This window comes from Sylvia atricapilla, chromosome 4 (genome assembly GCF_009819655.1).
Source record: "Sylvia atricapilla isolate bSylAtr1 chromosome 4, bSylAtr1.pri, whole genome shotgun sequence".
Lineage (NCBI taxonomy): Eukaryota > Metazoa > Chordata > Aves > Passeriformes > Sylviidae > Sylvia > Sylvia atricapilla.
Genome location: NC_089143.1, coordinates 30,838,221 through 30,864,900, shown reverse-complemented (window position 1 = coordinate 30,864,900; position 26,680 = coordinate 30,838,221). Strand labels below are relative to the sequence as shown.

The window sequence follows — 26,680 nt, the reverse complement described above, 5'->3', positions numbered from 1 at the left end:
TCCTTTTGGGGGTTTCAGTTTTGTTTCACCAGTAAAGACCCTACTTGAACAATAAAATAAGTTTTTTGCATCTCTGGAAGTCTGCCCATAGCTCTGTATTCTTTGTTTAAAATACAAAATGCTGCTTTAAAAAGTTTGGGGGTTTTAAATTAAATTTAAACGTTTTTGGTTCAAATTCACTCAGGTCCTTCCCTTAAGTGAATGCCAAGTGTCCACTCAGGACTCTGCCTTCCCACACAGATATTCTGTCCTACCTTAGCTACCAGACTAGTTTGAGATGATTAATTACCTAAACTTTAAAAAAAATCATTAACAGTGAAGATGCCAAGTACTCAGACCGCCAGTAACAAAGGATCACAGAATGGTTTGGGTTGGAAGGGCGCTTAAAAGACCATCCCAGCTGCCACAGAGTCTGGGATGGCGTCAGAAGATCCTGTGTGTGACAGGTCCACTGTACCAGGAGCAACAGCTGGAATATGCCAGGCTACAAGGAGACATCTAAATCTAACTCTTGAGGTACACAGCTGCTCCTCCAAAAATCCTGGATGCTTCACAAGCCTGAAGAAAAACAAAGAAATCCATCTGCCACCTCTTAGGGAAGGTACATGCTCCAGGTAAGGCAGTATCCTGGGCAAAAGGAGGTTAATTTTCTTTTTCTTTTCCCACTATTGCCCTGAAGCAAGAACAAACCCAAATGGTTTTGCCCTAATTTATGCCTGTTTTCCTTACTATCCTAAACCTCTATTCAAAAGAAGGTTTTGCTGCAGAAACTTTTGCAGATGGTAAAATAATAACAATCTGTTAGCAGGCAGGGTTGCACTCTGCATCCATGTAAATCAACAGCAAAGCTTCCAGCATTTCCAAGGGACAGGTTTTGCCACAGCTCCAGCTGGGACTAAGCGCACCTGTGTTCCCACAATATCACAACAAACCAAATTGGAGATAATCCCTTCTCTATCTCTGACACCTGAAGCTCTTTCTTGCCTTCTAATAAATGGGATAATGATTTTTGAGTGAGTTTGCCCCTGATTTGAACAGCTGTTTCTCCAGTATTGCTGATATTCACAATAAACTGGAATTTCTCTCTCTGGATGCTGTTTATTCTGGTTAAATTTAGTTAGGAAAGTGTCATAAACTGAGAGCAAGTAAAACAGAATTGAAGTGCCAAGACATTATGGGTATCAAATAGTCACCCTCAAAGAGGAGGAATTTCTGGGATGAATAAAGGTATAAACTGTGCTCTGAGGGAGATCCCCACTTCCTCAAAATGGGGAAGCAGACGAGGAGGAAAGGACCTTCTTGAGCTGTGCAGAAATGTCCTGGATTGTCCCAAATGACACAGTTCAGCCATCAAAGCTTGCATGGGAATGAGTGGGTGATGGACACAGACATCCAAAGCTGTTATTTAAACAGGAGAGCAAGGATGGCTTAGAAACCCTCCATGCTCCCAAGGAGTTAAAAGGTAGTTCTGGAGCCTGGCACAATTAACATTCTGGCAGAGTCTATTTAAATTGCAGGGAAAGTTCAGCTTGTCCGACTGGATAGTCAGACTGCAGGTTCCCCTGAACAGGGCTTTGATTCTCCAACACAACACCCGGAATCCTCTCTGGCTTACATAAAACACATGTGGAATCACGCTCCCTATTGCACAATACAGCTCCAAGGAGAATTCCAGGTATATAAGTACAAACTGGAGGTCATTGCTCTGCAAGAGCTAAGGCCTTCTCTGGCAACAGAGAAGAGGACAGGCTGGTCCTGATGGCAAAACTACCTTGAGAGGTACTGACAATAGCAGCACCTCCCATGGCAAGGGCAGGGGGGGTTTCACTCAAGCACAGCAGTCAATGACAAAAAATACCAGCAAATATCTGAAAAAAAAAAAAACAAACCCAAAACTAAAAGCAAGTAGTTTTTCTGATCCAAACAACCCAACCCAATAGGATTCTTACTATTTCTCCATCGTTGCATTCCCCATGCTGCTCTAACATTCCCAATAATTACCACTGCCCCAACATCTTTTCTGTTCTTAGGTCCACTGTTCTGTCAGCCTGGCATTAAAACATGCTGCCAGGGTGAAATAAAACCTGACTGCTTTTCTCAGCCTGCAAAGGGCAGGTCAGCACGGGGAGAGGAGATCTCCCTGCAGCAAAAGGTGTTAGAGAATCATGGAATGGTTTGGGATGGAAGGCACCTGAAAGATCATCTCATTTCAACCCCCTGCCATGGGCAGGGACACCTTCCACTATCCCAGGTTGCTCCAAGCCTCATCCAACCTGGCCTTGAACATTCCCAGGGATGGAGCAGCCACAGCTTCCCTGTGCCAGAGCCTCATAGGAGAGAATTTCCATTTAAAATCTAATCGAAATCTCTCCTCTTCTATTCTAAAACCACCCGCTCCCTTTGTCCTATCACTATCTGTCTGTATAAAAAGTCACTCTTCCTCTCTAAGTCCCTTTAAGTAGTAAAATGCCACATCCTCACAGACAATACATGGAGCTCCTAGTGACTCTGGAGGGGATGATACAGCACCCTGTTCCTTCCCCACAGAGCAAGGTTGCAGTTTAAAGCTGGCCTTATTAGACTGAGTCTAGAAAGAATGAGTGGGATCCAGAAGCTGTGGATAAGAAAATTCCTGAGTTCTGCCACAGATCAGAGATCCCAGATTAGAAGCACAGAATGTCCGGAGTTAGAAGGGACCCACAAGGATTACTGAGTCCAACTCCTCCGACAGGCAAAAATGACTGTGCAAAACTGACTGCACGTGGGCAGCTCTGCACACCCCCAAACCCAGCAGTGCAGGCACCACTCCCGAGCTGACACAGACAGATTTTGGAGCTTTATCCCACACACTCGTTCTGAAAGCACTGCTGATTGACAGGGGCCTGCTCAATGGACTCACAGGAAGGCCAGGGGAGGAACGGGCAGAGCACAAGGCTCAGCTTCCCTTCTGACAGCAGAAAGCAGTACACACCAGCCATGCTACACAAAAGCTTTTGTTTTACATCTCAAAACCAAGCCACCATTGCTGCTCCAAGACTGACAACTGCCTGTGCAAGCTGAAACACAAACCGTGCAAAAACCCAGACTTTGTGGGGTTTGAGTCCTGGAAAGACACTTTTTTAAAAGAAATGAAGGTAAGAACATTGCAGCTCAAAGCAAATCCCAGCAGGAAAAGCCTGCCCTGGATGTTGTTGGAGGTCAAAATCCAGTAAGTGACATTTAGTGATGCTGGATGGGGCATGTCCTCATCACTCCAGTGAGGTCCCCAACCTCAGTGGTGCGTTCACAGCATCACAGAATGGTTTGGGTGGGAAGAGACCTCAAAGATCCTCCAGTTCCAACCCCCTGCCACGGATAGGGACTCTGTTTTGGAGAGGAACAGCCTCCCTGAGCCAGGCTGTGCAGTTTCCAGTAGCAACTGTGCCTAATCCAGCCCCGAGACAAAACTGCCAGTGCTCATTCATACCCACAGCACGTGCTGGGCAGACTCTAGGCATGGCCACAACTACTGCATGGGGTTTGTTTTTTCCCCCAGTTTAAGCTCATTTAAAAAACATTTTTTAAAGAAAATAAGCATATTCAAGTAAGTTTTTTTTTTTTTTTTAAATACAAAATTTTAATAGATGAGGTTGGGATCGGGTTATGTCTAAAGAGTGCACAAAAGCTTTTCCCTCTGCATGTTCATAGTACAAAATACATTTATTCAGTGCTTTATTTTCACAGTATTGGAAAAATCAACAAGAAAGCAGCTGGTCTGGTGGTGAATTTGATTTTTTTAAAAAGAATTATAAGAAAGAAGATAAAAATCGTATTGAAGAGGATTAAATCAGCAGTTGCTCTACCCTGTATTCAGGGCACAGCACCAAAAAGATGCCTAATTGACAAAATAATGCTGGGATCATGTCACCTCTTGGGTACTGACAGCAAGGAATGTAAAGACTGATGCAAAATAAAAAAGAAATATTTTTCTATGAAGTTTCATAAGAGGCAAGTCACCAGAGCCATGGGCTAACGAACCAGGAAGAAATGTCACTGAATTGCTAATGCATCTTTTTGGTAACTTCTTCAAAAGATTTCCTTTTCTAAGTTTAATTTGAGGTATGTGGTAGGTGCACAAACACAAATATTTGTCTCTTTCTCTCTTTGGGCATATTTAGCTACCAGCACCAAGTGAGGAAGGGGACTTTGAGCAGCTTTCCAGCATCTTCAAGGACTCTGGGGAGAAGGGAGAGCCCAGCTCTCCCAGGGGAAAGGAGGTGATGAGACATTATTTGAGATGTTCAAGGTGCAGGGAGAAGCTTTTCCACCATGAGGTCAGCCAAGCTGGGTGCCCAGAGGTTGGGCAATTTCCATCCCTGGAGGTTTTCAAGATGGATAAAGCCCTGGGCACAATCATAGAATCAAAAAGGTTGGAAAATCCCTCCAAGACCACTGAATCCAACCATTCCCCAACACTGCCAAGGCCCATGGCCCCAGGTGCCACATCCACATTGCTTTTAAATCCCTCCAGGGATGGGGACTCCAACACTGCCCTGGACGGTTGTGCCATGGCTGGACAACACTTTCCATGAAGAAATATCCAATCTAAGCCTCCCCTGGCACAAGTTGAGGTTGCTTCCTCTTGTCCTGTCCCTGCTGCCTGGAAGCAGAGTCTGATCCCCCTTGGCTGTCCCCTCCTGTCAGACAGTTGTGCAGAGCCAGAGGGTCCCTGCAAACACACAGAAACCTGGATCATGGAATTATTTTATTCTGTATAAAAATGTGTGTAAAAAGGAATAGACGACCCAACACCTTGTTTGAGAGATAGTCCAACACCACGATTTTAAAAACCTTCTAGAAAACAACATCAAGTCCCCTTTGCCATGTCACCCCTTCATAAGTTTCCCCCTCCACATTCCAACAGTGCCTGCCCTTTGCCTCTTCAGCCAGCCTGGAGAGATGTTATTCTTCTCACAAAAAGAACACCACCCCCCCCACACCAAAAAAAAAAAAAAAAAAAAAAAAGCCCAGGAGAACCCCCCCCTCGATTATTTATGCTGCTCTTTGAACAACATGAGCTATTGTCAGGGAGTGTTTTACAGCTCTGAATGTCACATTGAGAGTCTGGTCATGCCAGGAGAAAAGCCTGCCACTGCCATGTCCAAGCATAAATCCCTTTATTCAAAGCACCCGGAGCCCAGAGCTGGGTAAAACCTAAAAGGAAGCCGGTGGGTGTGACAGCCACGTTTTGTACAATGACATAAAAAGGAACAAGCAAAGCTGCTTGCGTGTTTTCTTTTTTGAGGTAAAAGGTAGAAAAACTCCAAGGAGCACTGTGCAGAGCCAGGTGAGTCCGAGCTTGGGCTGGATGCTGCTCTGCAGGAATTGCATGGAGAAGTGCGGGACTGAGCAGAGCTGGAGAGCTTCCCAGCAGGACCCAGGGAGCTTTTGCTGTGGAGAAAACCAGGCTGGCTGGACAAGAAACCCATTTCCTGCCTGATTGTGACTGTTTGAAGGGAACCAGGGCTCTGGAGGTAAACAAAGTCCAGCCACATTAGGCTGGGGAGCGCCCCAAAACCATTGAGCCATTACAAGCCTAATAGGCAAAAAAGTGTTAAAAAACCTCAGTCAGGCCCTTTTCCACGGTGTGTTACGTTACAAGGCAAAACTGGACAGGTTGCAATCTTCCTCTGCCCCACCCCAAATGCCAGGTTTCAGGTTACTTCACCTGATGTACCTGCATGAATTCGCTCGGAAGTGCGGCGTTTCTACCGAGCTCTTAGAGCCAACCTTTACTCTGCAGCTCTTCCCAAAGTCTTGCAAAGAAAGCAAGTGTCATTTCCTTCCCTGTCCCACACCCCCCTGTGCCGACGAGGAAGTTATAACCCATGTGAAATAATAAATATGGCCTGGCAAAAAAGGGAATGGGGGGGCAATAGGAAAGGCAGCGTTCCCGTGTTACTCCAACCTGCAGGATCCATCCTTTCAGCCTCCCACTCAGGAAACGGCTTTTCAACGCTGGCTATCAAAGCTCCTCCCAGTTTTGGCATCTCCACCTCTTCTCCCTGCAGAACTCGTTTTGAACACTGAGGGTTTGGGGGTTTTTTTAACCAATTCGTGGATATTTGCACTGTACCCAGCATCGGCGCTCACGGTTTTTCCAGCGGCTGTTGCACATCTCACGGGTATATTTACTGTCAGCAAACATCCCGGCAGTAATCCTGGATTTATCTCTTTGTCTTTCTGATAACTCCCCCATGGCTGCACCCTCAAAGCCGAGAAATCCAGTTTGCCACCCTTCACAAGGAGCCTCCAGGCATTTTGGAGAGCTCTATCATTTATCTCCTCCACAAGTGTCTCAACTCACCATGAAAATATTTGGTAAAACCCATCAGCAGCTTCCCTGATACAAGTGCAGAGACTTTACCACTGCTTCTGCCCACACAATTTTCTCTAACATCTAAAAAAGGGATGAACTGTGGGGCTTTTAAAATACAACCCTATGGTGCTCAGCACTCCTGCTGCCCTTATCTTTGAGGTCCCCGTGAATTTTCCCAGCAATAGCACTGTCCTGCTGCAAAGATCTCCTGATTTATGCAAAACCTTGATCCCTTTTCCACCCTTTTTATGTGCAAAGGGTTTCTCTTATCCTTTGGATGCAGCCTGGTGATTAACTGCACACTGCCACAAGCCCCGTGCACTGCAGTCCTTTGCTGAATGCCGCCACAGAGCCTTTAGATTTCTGAGGATGAGAAGAACCTCGGGAGTGCAGACACCTACGACAAAGAGAGCTGCATGCAAGCATCACCTTCAGACCTTCCTTTTTATGAGATAATGCCTTTTATCCTCGATTTTAAGCAGCAGGAGCAGGGAGAGGGGCTTTGCTGAGGTCACTGGCGAGGCTGGTGGCACAGTGCCATGATCCTCCGCCGTGCTGTATCCATCAGGCACCACTGCCTCCTGAGCCAAGGGTTCAGGGATGGAGAGAGAGGCTCTCAACACCAGAAGGGAGTGATCTGCAGCAGGCAAGGGAGCGTGGGGAGTGTGCTCAGGGAAGGGCAGGGAGGTACAAAGGACCTGCACCCTGCAGCTATCACTGAACAGCTTCCGCACCTGCAGAATTCCTGGGATGCAGCTGGGTTATTCCTCATTTCCCAGCAGAGAGAGGAAAGGGAGCCTGGGCTGAGCTCAGTAATTCCAGCCAGATCCCAATGCCAAGAATTACAGGGTTGTGCCAAGGCATTGATCAGTGGCATTTTCTGGGCTCCCCAGCAGAAGAAAGACATAGATCTGTTAAAGCAGGTCCAGAGAAGGCCATGGAGATGCTCCAAGGGCTGGAGCCCCTCTGCTCTGGAGCCAGGCTGGGAGAGCTGAGAATGTTCACCTGGAAAAGGCTCCAGTGAGAACTCAGAGGCCCTTCCAGTGCCTGAGGGGCTCCAGGAGAGCTGGAGAGGGACTGGGGACAAGGCATGGATGGATAGGACACGGAATGCTTCCCACTGCCAGGGGGCAGGGCTAAACGGGATATTGGGAAGGAATTGTTCTGTATGAGGGTGGGAAGGCCCTGGCACAGGGTGCCCAGAGAAGCTGTGGCTGCCCCTGGATCCCTGGAAGTGTCCAAGGCCAGGCTGGATGCGGCTTGGAGCAACCTGGGACAGTGGAAGGTGTCCCTGCCCATGGCAGGGGTTGGAACTGGATGATCTTTAAGTTTCCCTCCAACTCAAACTGTCCTGTGATTGTTTGCTTCTGAGATTTATGTATCTATAAACCTGTTATACACATAATATAGCTACTACAAATTATATATAGATTTTGCTACAAACTTACCACAAATCCAATATCACTGCAATAAACATATTTCCTGCTGACTCAAGATTCTAAGAACTACTCCTAAACACCATGGTGAGTACAAGCCCCTGCTGAGACCAATACAAAACCTAATGTTCAGTAGTTCTGAAAAATACATAATTATAATGCAGCTTCTTATCTTTAAAGTGATTAACCAACATCCTGGGACGACTGACTTTTGGCCCTCCCATGTTATTCACAATTCATCCTCTATTTTCATGTCCTCAAGGAAAGGCTGAACTCTACTGTATCATTGTCAGCAACCTGGGCTAGTGGAAGGTGTCCCTGACCTTGATGGGGGTTTGGAACTGGATGTTCTTTAAGGTTCTTTCCCATACAAGCCATTCTGTGATTCTGTAACTGGAGCCACCGCATGCCCAGGACAAATGGAAACAGGAGCAGCAGTGTCTGCAGCCCTGAGACCACCCCTGACCTCGGGGGCTGATAATCCCTTAAACTCAAAGCCACCTGATTTGCCCTTGCGCACAAGTTCTCCTCTCCTATATGAAAGGTATCCAGAGCAAGCCAGAGGCAGCCATACCACTTAGGGAAGAGCTCCAGTTTCCTTCCAGGCACTCAGACTGGAGAAATGAAAAGGATTTAAAGCAGATGACAGAGTTGTTAGAAGATGATCCTTTGGTTTTAGTGGTTTGGTGTTTTTAAGCTGTGTGGGATTCAACCCTCCTCAAACAACTCCGGCGACACAGAAATCACAAGAAGCCTGTGCCTCTTTGAGGGACAGGGCACTAGTTTTCCTAATCAAAATATTATTATTGAGCTGATAAAATACTGATAAAGAGATAACCTCATTTTCTCCCACTCAATCCTTCCCCATTGCCACTGGGGTTCATGCTGGCATATGTTATTTCCATGCAGAAAGCAATGATAGGGAAGCAATTACTGGGCAACGTTTTCAAAAATATAGTAAAATATTTATGAGCAATTTAATTTTTTTCACGCCTGGTTGCTCCATGCACTGAGCCTACAACTCCACCACATTGTGGATGAGATGCCTTTTCACAACAGATTGGAATCCAGACAGCAGAGCCTCCCCAAATCAGCACTGCTGAACAGTGCGGTTGGTAACTGCATCCTTTGGAACAGAATCCTTTGAGAATCTCAAAATGTTTTGGGTGGGAAGGACCCTAAAGCTCATCCTGTCCAACCCCCTGCTATGGGCAAGGACACCTTCCACTGTCCCAGGCTGCTCCAAGCCGCATCCAACCTGGCCTTGGACACTTCCAGGGATCCAGGGGCAGCTGCAGCTTCTCTGGGCATCCTCTCTTTCTGCTTTTTTAAGGGACTGATGGATTTGAAACCAACATGAAAGTTAATTTTTTTTTTTCCCAAAATATTTTTTCACTAATCCCTGGACCTGGACCACAAGTTTTTCCCTACTCTAAAAATGCAAAATTTTCAGATTCACTCAAGCAAACCAGAGAAACTATTATACACACGGGAAATTCCACCATGAACAATTTAAAGTTGTGTTAAGTGACAAGGAGGAGTTTGCTGACTCAAGGCACATGAATATGGTGACCATAAACATCAGACCATGAGGTGCCCATCATGGGGACAATATTTGAAAGAGAAACTTAAGTTCAGCTCCTGTAGATGTTTAAATTTCAGGCAGGATGTTTTACACAGTAAAAAAAGAATATTCCATGTACGAAATTGACTTGGGTGAACACTGCACTACTCTGGCCCCACAAAGCGATAAAAAACTTCTTTTTTATGCTTAGAATCAGAGAACTATTAAGGTTGGAAAAGCCCTCTGAGGTCACTGAGACCACTGCTCCCCCAGCAGTGCCACATCCCCAGGGCTTTTAGATCCCCAGGGCTGGACCACCCCTTCCATGAAGGAATTTTCCTAATATCCAATCTTATCCCTTCCTTGAGCCGCTGCCTGTCACTTGTGCCTTTGAGAAGCTATTTCAACCCAACTCTCCCCACAAGTCTCATAAAAGGATTTCACTGCAACAAATACCACTGCAAAGAACAAGAATGACTTAAAAATCCAAATAAAGCTCTTTTTTTTTTTTTTTTTTTTTTTTTACCATGTAATTGTGAATAACAAACATATCTGTGGTTTACAGAAGAGGCAATAAATTAAAGCTACAGTCACAAATCAGACCAGAAAAAGATACTTAAGTCATTCAATCCACCACCCCGGCATGGCTGTGGCCCCATGGGATTCTGCTCAGCTTTGTGAAAGACTTGGAGTCCTGAATAGAGGAAGTATGACATGATGAGCTCTCTCAGAAGTTTTGTTTTTTTTATTATTCTTATAAAATGAAGCCATCCCTCTGTTGCTTCCTGAGTGCAGCCTTGTTGGTCTGGCTGGAGAAAAGCAAATGGTCTTTAGCAAATAAGCTTTTTATGTGTGAGAGGAGCACATCATAAATAAAAAGGAAGTTTGATCCCCAGCAGAATGGCGTGTGTGTTTCTTCTGTAACCACCCCATGATGGCTGTGACATCTCAGCTTCTAGAAGAAGAGACAGGCATTTAGTATCTTTTGTGAATCACAAAGTGGTTTGAGTTGGAAGAAACCTAAAGATCCTCTGGTTCCACCCCCTGCTATGGGCAGGGACACCTTCCACTATCTCAGCTTGCTCCATGCCCTGTCCAACCTGGCTTGGAACACTTTTTAACTTTAAATTCATGCAAAAAAATACATTTTGAGCCATTAGGAAGCTGAAGACTCCAAAATTTTAACTCCCTTGCTGATTCTTCTCCTCTCACCAGACACTGAATAATAATAATAAAAAAAGCCAATATTTTTTCATTTTTTATTGAACTGTACCCCTCAACCAATATATTAGGTGCCTATTTTCATAGCTTTGGTGGAGCAGAAGTATTTTAGGAATAGTCACTAAACAAAACAAGTTGAGGGTTTGGGTGTTGCAGTGGTTTGGGGTTTTAATTTCTGGGGCTTTTTTGTATTTTGAGGACAAGTGGAAATGACCTCAAATTGCACCAGGGGAGGTTTAAATTGGATATGAGGGAAAATGTCTCAATGGAAAGGGTTGTCCAGCCCTGGTCCAGCTACCCAGGGCAGTGATGAATTCACCACTCTTAGAGGGATTTAAAAGCCAAGTGGATGTGGCACTTGGGGACATGGGTTAGTGGTGGCCTTGGCAGTGCTGGGCTAAGGGTTGGATTCAATGATCTTAAAGGCATTTTCCAACCCAAACAATTATATAATTCTGTAATTCTATGAAGGGAAAAAAAAAAAAACCTGTAACCACAAAGCCATGAACTCTGCACTAGTTTCCACATTTCCAGGACACATGTCCAAAGAGACATGTTTAGGGTGAATTAAAGACATTTTGCCAGAGATGGATTTGAACAAATACACAGTGAATAGTTCCTGTCCCTCAGATGAAGCCCAGCTGGGTACAGATCTGTACAGACAGGTCTAGTTTTAGAGCAAGTCCACCCATTAGGATTCTCAGGACTTTCCAATGTGGTATAAGCAGGAGAAAACCCCAAAACTTGACTGAATGAGCTTTTTTTCAGTGATCTGGGCTGTAGCTGGAGCCATCTCCCCACACCGCAGATGTGACAGCACCACAATAGAATGAATAATTCTCGTAACTCACTCCGAACCCAAGGACAGCACTGAGAGCCTAAATCAGGAACATGAAAACCATTAACATGACCAATTAACCTCTGCCCCACCCTCCCTGCGCCACATAAAAGCCGACGTAACAATCCCCAAGATAACATTGTGTGTCAGAAATATCACACACAGGAATACAGCAGTGCCTGTGCTTGTTTCCTGACCCGGGAATGCTGCTATAATTGTAGTGCATTGTGCTCCTGGAGGATTTCGAGTTGGAAGTTGGTTGCCAACACTTCTGGTTTGCTGGAATTTCCAATCAGACTCCTAAAACTCTTTGGGTTCCCCAAGCAACACCGTGTCAAGGCGCTGCTCTGAGTTCTGGACTGTGTGGTTCAGAAGGAATTTAATTTTCTTGGGGGAAATAAATCAAGACCATCCCAGGGATATAAAAGCTGGATGTGGAGGAGACAAGAAAATCAAGTAGAATTTGTGTGTTTGTGATTTTTGATGCGCATTTCATTGCTAAGGGAATCTAAACCAAAGGGAATCTAAACCAAAATCATCTCAGCTTTTCAAGGCCCTCCAGCTGAGTCAAGAGGACAGATATTCGGGAGACCATCTCATTTTAAGGAATTTCTTCATGGAAATGGTTGTTAAGCACTGTAGGTGGCTGCCCAGCAAGGTGCTGGAGTCCCCATCCCTGGAAGTGTTCAAGGAATCACTGGAAATGACACCCAGTGCTCTGGTCTGGGTGACAAGGTGGGAATGGGTCACAGGTTGGACACAATGATCTTGGAGATCTTTTCCAACCCAAATGATTCTGTGGTTTTTCATTAATTCGGCTATTACACTACACATAATTCAAAGGTTTGGGTCTACAACCTGGCCAGCCTCCAGGGAAATCTCTCAAATTCCCAGAAACCACCATGCCTTCATGCACAAACCCTTAGTCCATGGCATTCTCTCCTCTTGGTAAAAGCCATCCTTGCAAGCAAAATTTTCCCAAGTAAGGGAATTTAAACTGCCCAGATGACAAATTTGAGGAGTGTAAAGGATTCCTCTCTCCCAGCAAACACCAAAGGATGTGGCACCTGACAGATATACAGAATTCTCAAGTCCTGTCTTCATAAAGAGGTTTTATCTCAACGAAGCCTTCTCCAGTCAGTATTTCCAGGTACCACCACTGCCAGCTTTTAGTTCTAAGTGCTTTTCTACCACGCCCAGACAAGGTTAAAAGTGACACTTTCAATCATTTTGGTTACTTTCCAATTAAAATGAACATATGTCAGTGATCCAAACATACAGTACTGGAGAAGGGCTTCTCCAAAATGAAAACAACATTTTTGATGCCCCCAGCAATGCTAAAAGCTGTTGGCATCTTAGTTTTATCCTTGGGGTGACCTGTGGACTTGGTCATCTCCTTAGTTTCATCCTCACTTTCTCTCCATGAAAAGCAACGATTTCCACTTCAAACCCTCCTCCTTCCTTCCTTGAAGTCTTTTATAAACTACTTAGAGGATTTAATTTTGGGGCTATTTCCTTGAAAGTTGGGCTTTTTCCCCTGCCACTGCCATTCCAGTTGTTTGCCAAGGACTCCACAAGGCCCATCCCGAGAGGATGACCAACCTCCTAGGAATTTTTCAAGGGTGAAGCTCAACACCAGCCAGGCCCTGAACAATAAATACCTCCCCTCATTAGTATGCTGAGCCACATTAGTTCTGCTGCTCACAGAGCCAAAGCATCAAAGCGGGGCTGAATCTTTGATTTCACAGTTTGCAACGTGATGCATCAGATACTCCCAGGGCTCTGGGCGCCGATGGGATTCACAAAGAGTTTGAGATGTGTGAGGTGCTGCTGGTAAATCTGCTAATGTGAAAGAGGCAGCACGTGCCTCTGAGAGAAGGAGGATGAAGTCATCCTACATAAAATTGGGGTTAATGCAGCGGAAGGGCGAAGTGACTACCCAGCATCACACTCCAGGCTTTGGTAATACCATGACCTCAACCGAGGAGCTGGCAACATCCTAAAAATCAGACATGGATTACCTAAGAAGTAAAATTACACTGCAGACTTTGCATCAAGTCTGGAAAGTCTCAAGGTCTCTCCATTCAACACCCCCCCACCACTGCTACTCAGTTTCCACAGAATTTCAAAGATTTGAAGACTTTGAAGTTTCTCAAATACTGCTGGAAATGCTCAGAGGTTCTGAAGGTTATTTGGGATGGAGAGGCCTATAAACACACACTGTGTCCTGTTACTGCTCTCCTGTCTTTAGGAAATGAGTTTTAAGAACACAGCACGTTACTCATCATTGCAAGAAAACTATGAATGATGTTGTCATGGCTGCAGTTGTACCTGTACTTATCAAACGCATTTCAGTTGACTTTTGCACTGAGAAATCTTTGCCCCTACTGAAAACAGTATTCCTTAAAGAAGACTACATCAGCCCTGATGATTAGAACAGAGTAAGACCATCCAAGGCCAGGGAATGCTTCCCTGTATTCAAAATTGAAGCAAAAAGGTGTCAGGGATGGCAAGAGACTCCCAAATACTCCAACTGGCAGCAACATTCCTTAATACTTGTGTAGCATTAGGGTTTTAGAGGCTTTGGAGGCATTGCACAGATTAATCACACAAAGTAATGATCTCACAGTGAAGTGCTGAGCTGGAATTAGAGAGATTAATGCTCAGGTCCCAGCTCTCAAAGTTCTCACCCTTGGGGAAGTCATATCAACTCCTGCATCTCGCCTCCCCTTCCCACAAAACCTCCTTTGAATTACTGATTGCAGAACCTGAGTGATGATGCCAGAGGGAAAGATCATTCCAAAGGCTTTTTTTTTAATTATTATTTTTTCCTTAATACCCGCTGTGAGGCACTGTCTTGTTTAATTCATGATTCTTTGAAGAAAGATTTGCCATCTTAAGGGAATAAAAACAAGTCTGTGTTATTTTTTTTTAAACATCATGTGTTTTTGCTACTGGTGAAGTCTAGCTCTGAACAAATACTCACATGCATCTCCCAAAAACTGCAATTTCAGGTAATAATGCGTTTGATGGGACATGGTTCCAATGTGTTTGGAGACCCAAAAGCTGGCTCAAGCAAAATTCTGAAGTTAGCAGAGCATTTTTTAACCTAAATTTCCATAGGAGCAGAAGGGCGCAGCAATACTGTCCCATACACCTTTATGTATTTTGTGACTCCCACTGCTGAATCTCTCAAGACTTGGGCTCTTCTGGAGCTAAAAAGTTAGGCTCCTCCTTTAATTTTCCAAGCTCACATCACGGAAAATAAGACACTTAACTGTCACAATGGATTTCTACACCTGTTACTCCACACCAGCTCACCCTGAGCATCCCACATCTGGCACTTCTTTGGTCACATCCCAATTCCTCTACAAACCAAAGAGATAGCCAAGATTTCTTGGTATGTGGCTTTTCCCCATCATCCAAAGCACAAAATTCAGGCCAAGTTTTGCTGAGGATGGGAAGAAATGGGGAAGTATGTAGGTGGAAAAAGAACAACAAAGTTCAGTCATGCACAAAATGGTGTTTTTTTTTTTTTTTTTGTTTTTTTTTTTTTTTTAATTGAAACTCAAAATTTCTATGAAGAATTTGCCATGAGACAATAGCTGTGTTTTGGTGGTGACATCTGTGCCATGCACAGCCCAACAGCCAGAGGTGACAGTCACAACTGAGACATCTCCAACCACAGACATCAAACCTTCCTGCCCACACTGCACCTGAAATTACAATGGAGGCCTCAGAAATCCCACAGGATTCCAACCAATCTCCAGCTGCCTTGAAAGCTTAATTAACTGCAATTGCCTTTTTGATTTTATCTCAATTTTCTCAGGTTCTGGGCAATTTAGGAAAGCTCTCTGTGTACCTACAGGTGAGAATGCACACCAGTGCATGCACCTACTTGTCTGGAGCTACCAACTTCCCAGTGGATCTGCTTTTCTCAGGGCCTCCTTGAAGAATGAAACTCAGTGAAGAAGCCTATCCTTTGGGAAATTCTCCTTATCCTGTAAAGTCACTGATAAAAAGATTTCCTTCTGGTGATACGAGCTCAAATCAAGGGAGTGTTCAAGCTCAGCTTGGCTCCACTAGGCTCAAGCTCCGTGCTTCCCACAAGGTTTTCTGAAAATTGCTCTCCCAGGGATTTTAAAAAAAGATGCTGACCTGGCCCTTGCAGTAAGAAAGAGATTTTCCTTCCTTCTCCACATAAATTTTATAGTTTCCCAAAAAAATAGAAAGAAGGGATTCAGAGAGAGCAATAGGGAACTGATACAGAAAAAAAAGGGGGAAAGTTTGACCTGGATTAAGGAGTAATTGATATTCCAGGCTACAGCTTCATCCATTTTCAAAGAATTATAAAATCAGGGGATGGTTTCAGAGAATCCCCAGGCTGGATGGAGCAACCTGGTCTAGTGGAGGATGTCCCTGTGTTGGAAGCAGATGGTCTCTAAGGCCCCTTCCAATCCAAGCCATTTCATGATTTTATGAAAATTCTTGCCCCTGCAGGGAAGAGTCACCACTAGTTTCATTCAAAAATACAGATTTGGTGTAGTCAATGGGTTGGAGAAATCCATCCAAAAAATTAGAGAGCTGTTTCAATCCGAAAAACTTTCCTAGTCAGTGGAAAATTCAGCTTTGCGACAAAGCCAGATGGAGTGAGGCATCTGAACACAGCCCTGCCAAAACCTCCCTGGTTTTATCATCCAGAGTTCAAACCTAGACCTCCTGTCCTACTGTTTGCACTGCACATGGAAGGGTTTCTAAGAAATGTTTCTTGGCAGCAATCCCAAAAAACCCAGCTTCCGACCCGCTGCTGGGAGCAGAGGTGGCTTCTCTGTGGATTTTGAAAGCTGAATTTTCAAATAAATTCCAGCATTTCTGAACAAGGCCCTTGATTTTCCCAAACAAAACTATTTCTGTCAGCCTGTGGAAAGGCTGGTGGTCTAAGGACCTGGAGAAGATGATCCTGCACACGTTCCCATTCCAGGTTTTGCCCAGCATCAGGAAGGCTTCCTCCCTACCCTTCCTGTAAACTTGCTGGGATCGTGAATTATGACGGAAAAAAACAGGTGTACGCAGATTTTTGAAGGAATTTCTTGACTATGAGAGTTGTGAGGCCCTGCCACAGGTTGCCCAGAGAAGCTGTGGCTGCCCCTGGATCCCTGGAAGTGTCCAAGGCCAGGTTGGATGGGGCTTGGAGCCACCTGGGATGGTGGAAAGTGTCCCTGCCCACGGCAGGGGGTGGAATGAGATGACCTTTAAAGAATCTTTCCAACCAAATATTTTGCAATTCCCACTCATACCCTCTGAGACAGGTAGCACCTGTTGGGTAGTGGGTCTGTTCGTACTCCCACCCTCCTTCTCCTCCTCCAGTAATGCATTTTAAGCCAATTTTGATTTGAAACCACCATGACCTCTACTCAGAGGTGCCACCAGACCTGGGAGCACTACAATGTCCAGGATTCCAAGGTTTCCAATCACACACGAAGAACCTTTTAGGATATAATCAACATTTCAGATCTAAATTCAGAAAACTTCTCACCTGTGCTCTGCAAACACAGGCTCCCTGCTCTGCCAGCATTACTACTGCTATGCCTGAGCTGGGATAAATGTGTGACATTGCTGAAATAGCAGACAAAAAGAAGACAGTAACCTGTGACAAGTGAATGTGACCCGTGCAACAAAGCCCAGAAATCTGAGTGGGCAGCTTTGTACAGGCTTCATACATCACTTTTCCCCACTCATAATCCAAATCTGAATGCTCTGGCAAAAATAGCAAAAAAACCAAAAAATAGTTTTGTTTGGGAAAATCTGGCCCTGTGACATCAATCAGGAAGTGATGGATAATGAAACACAAGCAGAAATGGGTGCACAAGCCCTTCCACCTCCCATCAGCTCTTTCATAACCCCCGTTTCAGGGAGAGAAAAAACACTCAGCCCAAAATGTCTTTCAAGTAGCTCACAGGAGTCAAAAGGGTTTGGATATGATGGACACCTCTGACATTCCATCTCTGAATCCCACCTAGAATCCCACACTACCTGAGGCAGCTGAACAAGTCCCATGACCTCAGTATGTGCTTTGCTGTGTTATTCCAAAAGGACTCTGTTGAAGAAGCTGCTGTTTTCATCCAAAATTTCAAAAGGAAGGTGCTGTGGGACTATTTCACTTCAGCCAACAGTGTCACATCCACATGGGGCTTCATCATGCAAGACAAATCACTCACAACAAGCAATTTTGTTGGGGCCATTTCACCTGGCCATTCACAGCAGTGGCCACAGTCATCAGCCCACTCCTCTTCATGTGGCTCCAGGCACATCCTGCCAATCCCAGCAGCTTCAGGATGCCAGCTGGCCACTGAATTCCAACCCCAAACAGCTCAGAAGCCTTCATATACACATCCAAGCCCTTGCTTCTCTAAAAAATCCTTTTCTTATACTAGCAAAAACTTAAAAATAAACGGAGTTTAGTCTATTAATGTTTATGCTGAGCATCATAAATTAATTACTTCTGAGACTTCGGTCTCATTGAATTTAATATTTTTCTGGGATCAGCTATGGAGAAAGCCGGCACCAAAGACAGTCCTCCTCCTAGGATAGTTGGCCACTTCTCAGTAAATTATAATCATAGAATACCCTGAGTTGGAAAGGACCCACAAGGATCATCCAAGTCCAGCTCCTGGCCCTGCATAGGACAACCCTAATTACTGGGATTCATTCAGCTGTTGATCTCAACAGGAGCTTTCCCCAAATCAAAAAGTGAGAAAAAAACCCCCACCATCAACTTAAAAATACAAGTAGCAAAACACAACATGACATTCAGTGAAGTAGAGAGTGGAACACACACGAACAGATATTAAACTCACTGCTAAATATCACAGAGATTCCAAGGAAGTATTCAGTCAACCCTAAAAGCAAGGATTGGCTTCAGTTTGGTACTGAGGTATCAAATCAGATTTGCAATGAGTTCAAAGAATTTTTATATGAAACCGTAAATTGGTTATGTTTGTGAAGCAGGCAGTGTCGGCAGGACCTTGTGTGGAGGCTTTAAGGAAATATCAAACCACAAACACAAACTACTTCTCCAGACAGGGTGAACCTGTGAAAGCCACAGCAACAAGAAATGCTTTAGGAAAAGACCTTGTTTATACAAATCCCCAGGTTTCACAAGCACATCTCCCTTTGCTACTCCAGCAGCACCAGCCCAGCACTGAATCCACTTGGGTTGGAATGAGTCCTTCGAAACACCCAGCAAGAAATCTTACAGTAGGGTTTTTATTTTTAATTTTTAAAAGCATTCCTCAATCTTTTCCACAGGTCAGACTACGGGAAGAACTTTGACCAGAAAAACTTCCCACAAACTCCCTGACGGATGTTGGGTTTTAATTCACCAATGTCCTGAGTAACGCTTCTTACTCTGGAACTTTTCTTCTTACTCCACGGCCTTCCTTTCCTCAAAAAGACTCTGAGCTTTTTCTTTCCTTCTCCTTTATAAACCACTCGTGCAAGAACTCCGTGCCCATCTGCACCAAGGTAAGAATATATTTCAGTCTAATACTAATTCAGTATACTTTAGTCTAATACTGGCTTGCCTAGACAAGAAAAAGAAACTTAAGAAAAAGTCTCTTCAAAATAGTGGAAATATTAATGCCCAAGCACTACTCATGACACAACCCAGAAGTTTCAAAAATGAAAGATTCTTTAAAGTAAATGAAGAGAAAATGCTGGATTTATCCAAGTTTGCACCAAAAACAAAGCCAACATCCCTGGTCTAAGAAGACTGCGCCCATAAGGATTGAACAAGGGAATGATGGAATGCAGATTTCTCCATGCAGGATTGAAGGATGTGAATCCATGAGGAAGCCCTACACCGTGGAATCTCCAAAAGCTACACCAGCACCAGCTCCACGCCCCAAAGACCTCATCCATGCCTCTACTGTACCTTGAAAGGGACGTTCATCCACCTCTTCACCTCCCCAATGCAATGGCCAAAGCTTTTTCTGATTAATACCAAACTAGGAGGATGAGGAGCACACAATCAATCCTTGTTAAGGCTGATGATTATTCTCGATGCACCCTGAAAGAGAGGAACACCCAGTGAGTGGCTTGTGCCAAGATGAATGAGTCCTTTCACATGGATCAGCCTTTTTCTGCCCTGAATGTTTGGGTTCTGTTGGGGAAGACTGGGATTGTCACACTAAACTGAGATTGTCCCAGCCACTAATGGAGTCTCCATATAAAATAAGTTTATCCAAGAATTCCAAGCTCAGATGGAGGAAAAACAGCTTGCAGAAGATATAGAGACGGTCATATGAAGAGCACAGCTCATATTTCAGGGAATAACCCAAGTTTACACAGCCTGTTAAGACACCAGCAGCTTATGTACAACAACAACAACAAAAAATTAGTCTTAAATTGTTCTGTTCTGCAGAGAGGATGACAAAGATCAAATATCACTCGACTTGAATCTGGAAAGATCTTCTGTGCTGGATTTTACATCCAAATCTAGACTGCTGCCCTAAAAACACCCTTATTTTTGGGGAGGAAAGTGAAAGTTTGTGGGCAGGAGCCAGGTACTCATCAGGCCAGCCAGCACCAGTGGGAAGAGAGGACAAACCTCTGGACAGCACAAAGCCCTCTGGAGGCCTGGAGGAAGGGAAGGTGCCTTCAAAGGCTGTTCTGCTCATGAAAATGGCCCCAAGGTGGAATTAGGAATGTATCAGTTAAAGCATCTAGAAGGGTGAGAGTGGCTCCTCTGGAGCTGTGGGTATGCTGGCAAGGAGGACAGGAAAACAATATTCCAGCAGGCTGGGGGAGAGACAAGTGAATTATTCCCTTGGCAACCAGCTTCACGGGACCTGGTTCTCTCCTCAGTTATTCAGTTGTATATATTTGGCTCTTCAGTTACTTTCTGTAACTGAGGACTGTAGGACTCCTCCAGTTTTAGATCTCATTTTCAACTCAAGTTGGCCACATCTTCCATGTGCTGTGCAAAGCACAAGCAGGCAAGGTGCATTTTTAAAGGTAAGGTAAGTTTAAAACAGCTGAAAGCACCTGTGCTGTAGGAACACCTGGCAAAATTCAATGCCCTCCTCAATGGAGCAAGAGAAAAGCTGATGCTCTTTGTTTCAGGGCTTTATTAGGTCATTAAAGCCTCACACAGAGTGAGCACCCAGACCACCCGCAGCAAATGCAGCTGCAGAACTGATACCCGAGAGCTCCAACAGCAGCTTCCAGGAATTCCTTAAACATTTTGGTGAAGGTGATGGAGACTGCCAGGCTAGAGAGCATCACTGCAAGAACCAACATTCTCACATCCAAAATCCCTGGAAGTGTCCGAGGCCACGCTGGATGGGGATTGCAGCAACCTGTGGAAGATGTCCCTACCACCTGTCTTGGAACTAAACCGTCTTGAAGGTCCCTTCCAACCCAACCATTCTGTGTTTCTATGGATTTATTTTAAGTTGTAGAAAGCAGACTCTTTTTACAGGCACAGGGAAGGAGCAGCAGAACATCTTCTCCCTGGTGGTGCAGAAGGGCTCCCTGGACACCCACTCCACTGCTCTGCATTCCCCAACAAATAACCCAGCCTGCTCACAGCAATGTGGATTCCAAATCTGGCTCTGCAGCAAAACAGGCTCCCTCTAATTATCCCTCAGCCTGATGACATCTGAATGGTGGAACAGAAACATGTCGGAGACACAAAATGAGAGAGTGTGAAAACAAGCCTGTCTCCTTTCTCCATTCACACCGCAGGTCCCAAGCGCACGAGGACTCGCTCCCGCCTGAGTCATTCCCAGCAACGCTTCACAACCACAGAGAATTCCCACGCAAGAGGCTTTTTTTTGCAAAATTATTTAAAAATGAGAGGGCAGCGAGAGCAACTCTGGGACTGGAAGGAGCAACAGTGTGATGAGAAGGATCAGTCGTGTCTATGGAGCCTTATTAGAAGTAATTTATATGCAAGTAAAACAAATACCACCACCCCCCCCCCCCACAACTTCCAGGAAAACGCTGAATTCCATACTGATGTACACGCTTTCCAATCTCACTGAGTTCAGAAGGATTGCCTGTGGTAGGAATCACCAGGCTGTGGCCTCCCAGCAACAGAGTAATCCCTTCATATTCCCCCTTTCAAACGCCCCATCATCCGACCAGGTGCTGCAGCTCAGGCCTCATGAGCCGAGTTCCAGACCTGTGGCCACGCTTCTCCTCTCCCTGCAAAAACCTGGGAAGGGGAGGAAAAGGAAATAAAAATCTGATGATGGAAATGCCTTGTGGAGCGTGGCTGAGCTGGGAAGAGAGGCCCGAACCCTCCTTCTACCTAATTAAATCCAGTTGCAAAAGCTGTTCTGATCCAAGTGCATTAAGTATTTTTGTTAGGAAGGGCAGGAATAAATCAACTCCTAACTCTGGCCCTAATCTTTTTTTCACTGTTGTTTAAATTCTCCCACTTCCTAAGATTTCAGCGTTTCCTTGTGATAAAGAGGAGCTCTGGCTTGCTGGCTCATCTGCCCCTTTTCTCCACAGCATCTGAGCAGATGCTCCCCCCAACCAAGCTCTTCAAAATCACAGGACTTGCTTCTGCATTTACAAACATCGGAGCAAAAGGCAACTGCTGACCCCAGTCTTTTGTCACAGCTGTTATTTACAGCACCACCAGCACGCTGGAGAGATGATAATAAATGTTTAATGGTCCAGTAAACACCAAGGGCTTTATCTCCAGCCCATTTCCAAGCCTGATCAAATATAATAATCCTTTGTATGTCTGTCTGCCACTTCCCTGGCTTCCTGTGGGATGGGAAGAGATGGACAGGGCTGCTCTATATTCAGACATGAAAAAGATAGAGAAAAGGGAGTTAGTTATAGGGATATAAATGTTTGCCCTGCTTCCATATCAATTCTTTACTCCCAGAAGGTCAAGGCTACCCACCCACCTGTTGGACCTCAACTTCTATATAATACAGAAACGCAGGCAGCATCTGCCTCTAGGATTCAATGCAGCAGTTATAAATAACAGGAATATTACACAGAGGAAGTGGGGAATATGTGGAGGAAGTTGAGAGAAGAATCATTCACTTACAGACTGGGCAGATAAACCACTTCCTCAGATGTGAAATGGAAGATCTATTCCTCCTCCAATTATAGCTGTGGGTCCATTACTCAATATTCCCTCCCCATGCAAGTCTTACTTATCTCACAGAGCTTCATCTCTCCCAGATGACACTGTAAATGAGTCATTTGACACATTAAAGTGAAGCAGTTAGGGTTTTATTATGCTATTACACATTGCTGTGACATGCCTCCCTAAAAACCTGATCCTAAATCACAGTTCAAATCTAGTTTGGGAAACTGATCCTAAATCACAGTCCAGTTCTGGTTTGGGAACCCGATCCTAAATCACAGTCCAATTCTGGTTTGGGAACCCGATCCTAAATCACAATCCAGTTCTGGTTTGGAAAACTCACACGACCCAAAAATAAACACGAGAAAAAAACCACACGGACCCTGCAGGTGAGACCTCCCCCATGCAGGGTTGCACCTATTCAGTACAAGGCTCCAAGAGCCAGACCTGTTCCGTAATTCTCCAGACCACGTTCAAGGTTTGATTTCTTTTTTTCAGCCTCCAAAGGAGCCCCAAAATCAAGTCCTGGCACTGGTGAGGTCGTCTGATATAGCGAAAGCCACCTGATTCCACCAACACCAGCACTTCTTAGCTCGGATGATGGCAGGGACCTGCTTCCCAGTTCCATCTGGTCCAACTGGAGGGTCTTCTAAGGCTGATCCATGCAGAAGTGGAGGGATCAGGGTAGGATTATGTAAACTAAGGCTCGAGGCCAAAATAAAGGAGCCTGGAGGCAGGGCTGTCGTCAGGGCGTAGCTCAGCTGTGCCTCCACACACCGGCCCCTTCCCGCCCTCCCCGGGACGTTTTCCCTCAGCGTGGCCAGGCGACTCTTGCCGAGGGTGCCTGAAACTCCCACAGCTGCCAAAACCGTCCAGTTAAAGCCCAGTGAGAGCTCATCGTAAATCCACCCCAGTGAACCGCAGCCCTGCTCGGCTGCCTTGCTGGGTGAACCCAAAAATCATGAAAGCAAAGACCTCCCAGCAATTACACCCAAAAGGTTTCCTGTCTCTGCACGAATCTTTGTTTGCTTTGGGTTTTAGTGGTAGATGGGAGCACAGACTACAACTTGTGGGAGATAGGTTATTGCTGCTAAAGCAAAGAGCCTTTTTCCTTCCCCCCTAGAACAGATAAAGCACTAAAAATGCTGCTCTGAAACAGCCTGGTCCTGCATTCACAGATGGCAGCACAAATTAGCATTATTTATGAGTGGTTTCAGTCACTTTTTAAAAGAAAAGCAGATAAAGGAAGACATCCACCTGAATTAAGGCTCCTTGCCCTTTCTTTTCCAACTAATACTTTAAAACGCAGCAGGGAAAGAGCATTTTGCAGAGCTTTAGGAAACCACACTTAAAAAAAACCCACCAAAAAAACATTTACCCAAGAAGGAGAATGAAAACAAGCAGAACAATAAGAGTCACGGAAGCTTGCTCTAAGGAGACAGCTGGGAAGGTGAAAGGAGGAAGCAAGCAAAGAAAACACATAGCATAAAGATAGACATTAATCCAAAACAGCAGGAGAAGAATTATTAAGCCATTTTAGATTCTTACAGCAAAGGAGATGTGATCACACAGTGCTGTTCGATGCCAAATGTAGCTGTGTTTGTGCACAAGTCACACCCCTGCAGAGGGCTCAGCCCTGCAGAGGGCTCAGCCCAGCCCTGCACCTCTTGAGGACCTTGACATCCGGGTCTCAGAATCACGAAGTGGTGGAGGTGAGAAGAAACTTCTGGAGATTGTCTGGTCCAACTCCCTGCTCAGCAGAGTTACACAGGGCCAGCTGCCCATGACTGTAGACAGATAAATGCTGAATATCCCCAAAGATGGAGACTCCACAACTTCCCTAGACAACCTGTGCCTGTGCTCAGTCACCCTCACAGCCAAAACGTGTTCCCTGGTGTTCAGAGGGACCCTCCTGTGGTTAGTGTGTGCCCATGGCCCCTTGTCCTGTCCCTGGCCACCACGGGCAAGAGCCTGGCTCTGTCCTCTCTGCACCCTCCTTGTAGGTGTTGATGGACAGGAATGAGATCCCTGAAGCCTTCCCTTCTCCAGGCTGAGCAGTCCCAGCTGTCCCAGCCTTTCCTCAGAGCAGAGATGCTCCAGTTCCCTCACTGGGCTCTCCCCAGTCTGGCCATGTTCTTCTTGTCCTGGGGAGGCAGGACTGGACCCAGTGCTCCAGGTGTGGCCTCACCAGTGCTGAGCAGAGGGGCAGGATCCCTTCCCTGGACCTACTGGGAAGTGTTTTGTCTCACCCAGCCCAGGCCACCACTGTCCTTTTTGGGCACATTGCTGCCTCAGAGTAAATTTGATGTCCAGCAGGATCTCCAAGTCCTTTCCTGTCCAGCTCCTTCCCCGCTGGGTGGGCCCAGCACAAACTGGGTGCCTGGGGCTGTGTGAGGAATTGCAGGGAAAAAGCAATTGCAGGAAAGAAAAACACTTGTAGGCCTCTACAAAATCTGCTGTCAGACAGGGAAGCTCATCACCAAAGAGCTTAGTTCAGATGAAGGACAAATAAAAAAAGACACAGAGAGCATCATATGATAAATAGGCATCATTTTCTCCAGCAGTGAAGCCTGTCCTCGCTGTAAGAACTTGCCATTTCCTCCCAGCACAAATGGATTACTCATGGACAGAGAAGTCGGGAACAAAATTAACTCTTGGAGCTCAGTGTGTCCCAGGAGATGAGCTCAAGCCCAGTCTGCTCCTTTCTCCACAGCACACAGACCAGAAGCCTGGTGGCCTCTTTGATTGCTTCCATCACCACAATAATTACTTTAATTTTTAGCTCCTTGATTTTGGCAGAGATTCTCTTAAAAGCTGAAGGAAGAACAATTAAATGCGAGAATTAAGTGAAATAAGGTGCCAAAAGGGTTTGGTGTCTGCCCCTCTTCCCTTAAGTGGGGTGGAGATTAAAGTGCTCAGCACATGGGCTCCTGAGAAAGTCTCTAAAGGGAGGCACCCTCAGAAGAGATCCAAAAAGCCTTTTTCTTAATAGAAACCATCTAGAACTTGCCAGAAAACTCTAAATCCTGCAGGATTGGTGGGATAGAGCCTTGGCTTCAGCTCCCATGTGGGCTTAGCAGTACAAATCCACTTCCCACACCCCAGGGAGAGCAACCCAAAGTCTATTCTGTCCTTCCTGCAGTGCTGAGCAGCCAAAATGAGAGTCACTCCTCTAGAAAGTACAGAGTGAGCTGATTTATGGACTTACCAAGGAGGGAAGTTCTGATCAGGGTCCTCTTTCTCAGGGTTTTCATGCGCTTTACATTAGGTATTCATTGGACCTGAGGAATCCACAAGCACTCCTGCTGCACACAATGCTGAGAAGAGCGACCAGGACACAATTCCTTCCCTTTTATGTTATCACCTGCTCAGGTTTGAGTGGCAAGGAGGGATCCAGCATCTCTGTTCCACACAGCTAGACAGTGCTGCAGGTTTCTCACCGGGGATCAAAGCAGTGGGAACCTAACACCTCCAACCAGCAGCAGCTCAAGAAGCTCCCAGTGTTGGCTGCCCAACAGGCCCAGAATCCTGGGATCACAGTCTTCATCCTAATTTTTTTTTTTAAGAATATAGTCATCAAAAATTGTCTCTTGCTTGAAGGCTAACAGCTGCATGACAGCCACATTCCAAGTTTTCTACTCATTCATGAATTCAAGTCAGGCCTGAGCAGATGCACCATTAAGTCCAGTTTCCTTATTTTTGAGAACACATGTAATTATCCCCAACTTCAGAGACACAAACTACTCCTGGAGAAGTGACTTGTCAAACGACGACATGACAGAGGCAGCAACAAGGGCCCACTCACCCTGTCACTGGTCTCATGTCTCACAAAATAATTGCCTTCCCACCCAGAACTAAAGGTTACAACTACAGAGAGAATGAGTCAACCCGGAAAGACATATTTAAAAAATGGGAAAAAATGAAACAAAAAAGGTTTTATGAAAACACACTGGCATGTGTAAGACAGAAGAGAGACCATTTCTGCATGGCACCTTGTTTGCTCATGCTTTGTCTCAGCTGCCAACCACAAATTAAATACTTCGGTTAAAACTTTGCTCATCTGGTACCTTTAATACTTAGTTAGTCACTAGAAACTGAACATCTGTTTTGCTTTGAGGCTTTCAGCAGTGACTCAATGTTATCTGCA

General features: G+C 45.3%; 1 protein-coding gene across 2 annotated transcripts in view; it reads right to left on the bottom strand.

Moving 5' to 3' along the window:
• Window positions 1–26,680, bottom strand: part of PTPRA (protein tyrosine phosphatase receptor type A) — a 115,403-nt gene that overhangs the window by 68,783 nt on the left and 19,940 nt on the right. The window contains exon 2 of one of the 2 annotated variants that reach the window (XM_066317452.1): window positions 19,351–19,485. The gene's annotated coding sequence lies outside the window, so the exon portion shown is untranslated. Of the gene's footprint in view, window positions 1–5,716; window positions 5,867–19,350; window positions 19,486–26,680 lie in introns of those variants that run through there. The other variant, XM_066317454.1, reaches the window with a different exon arrangement.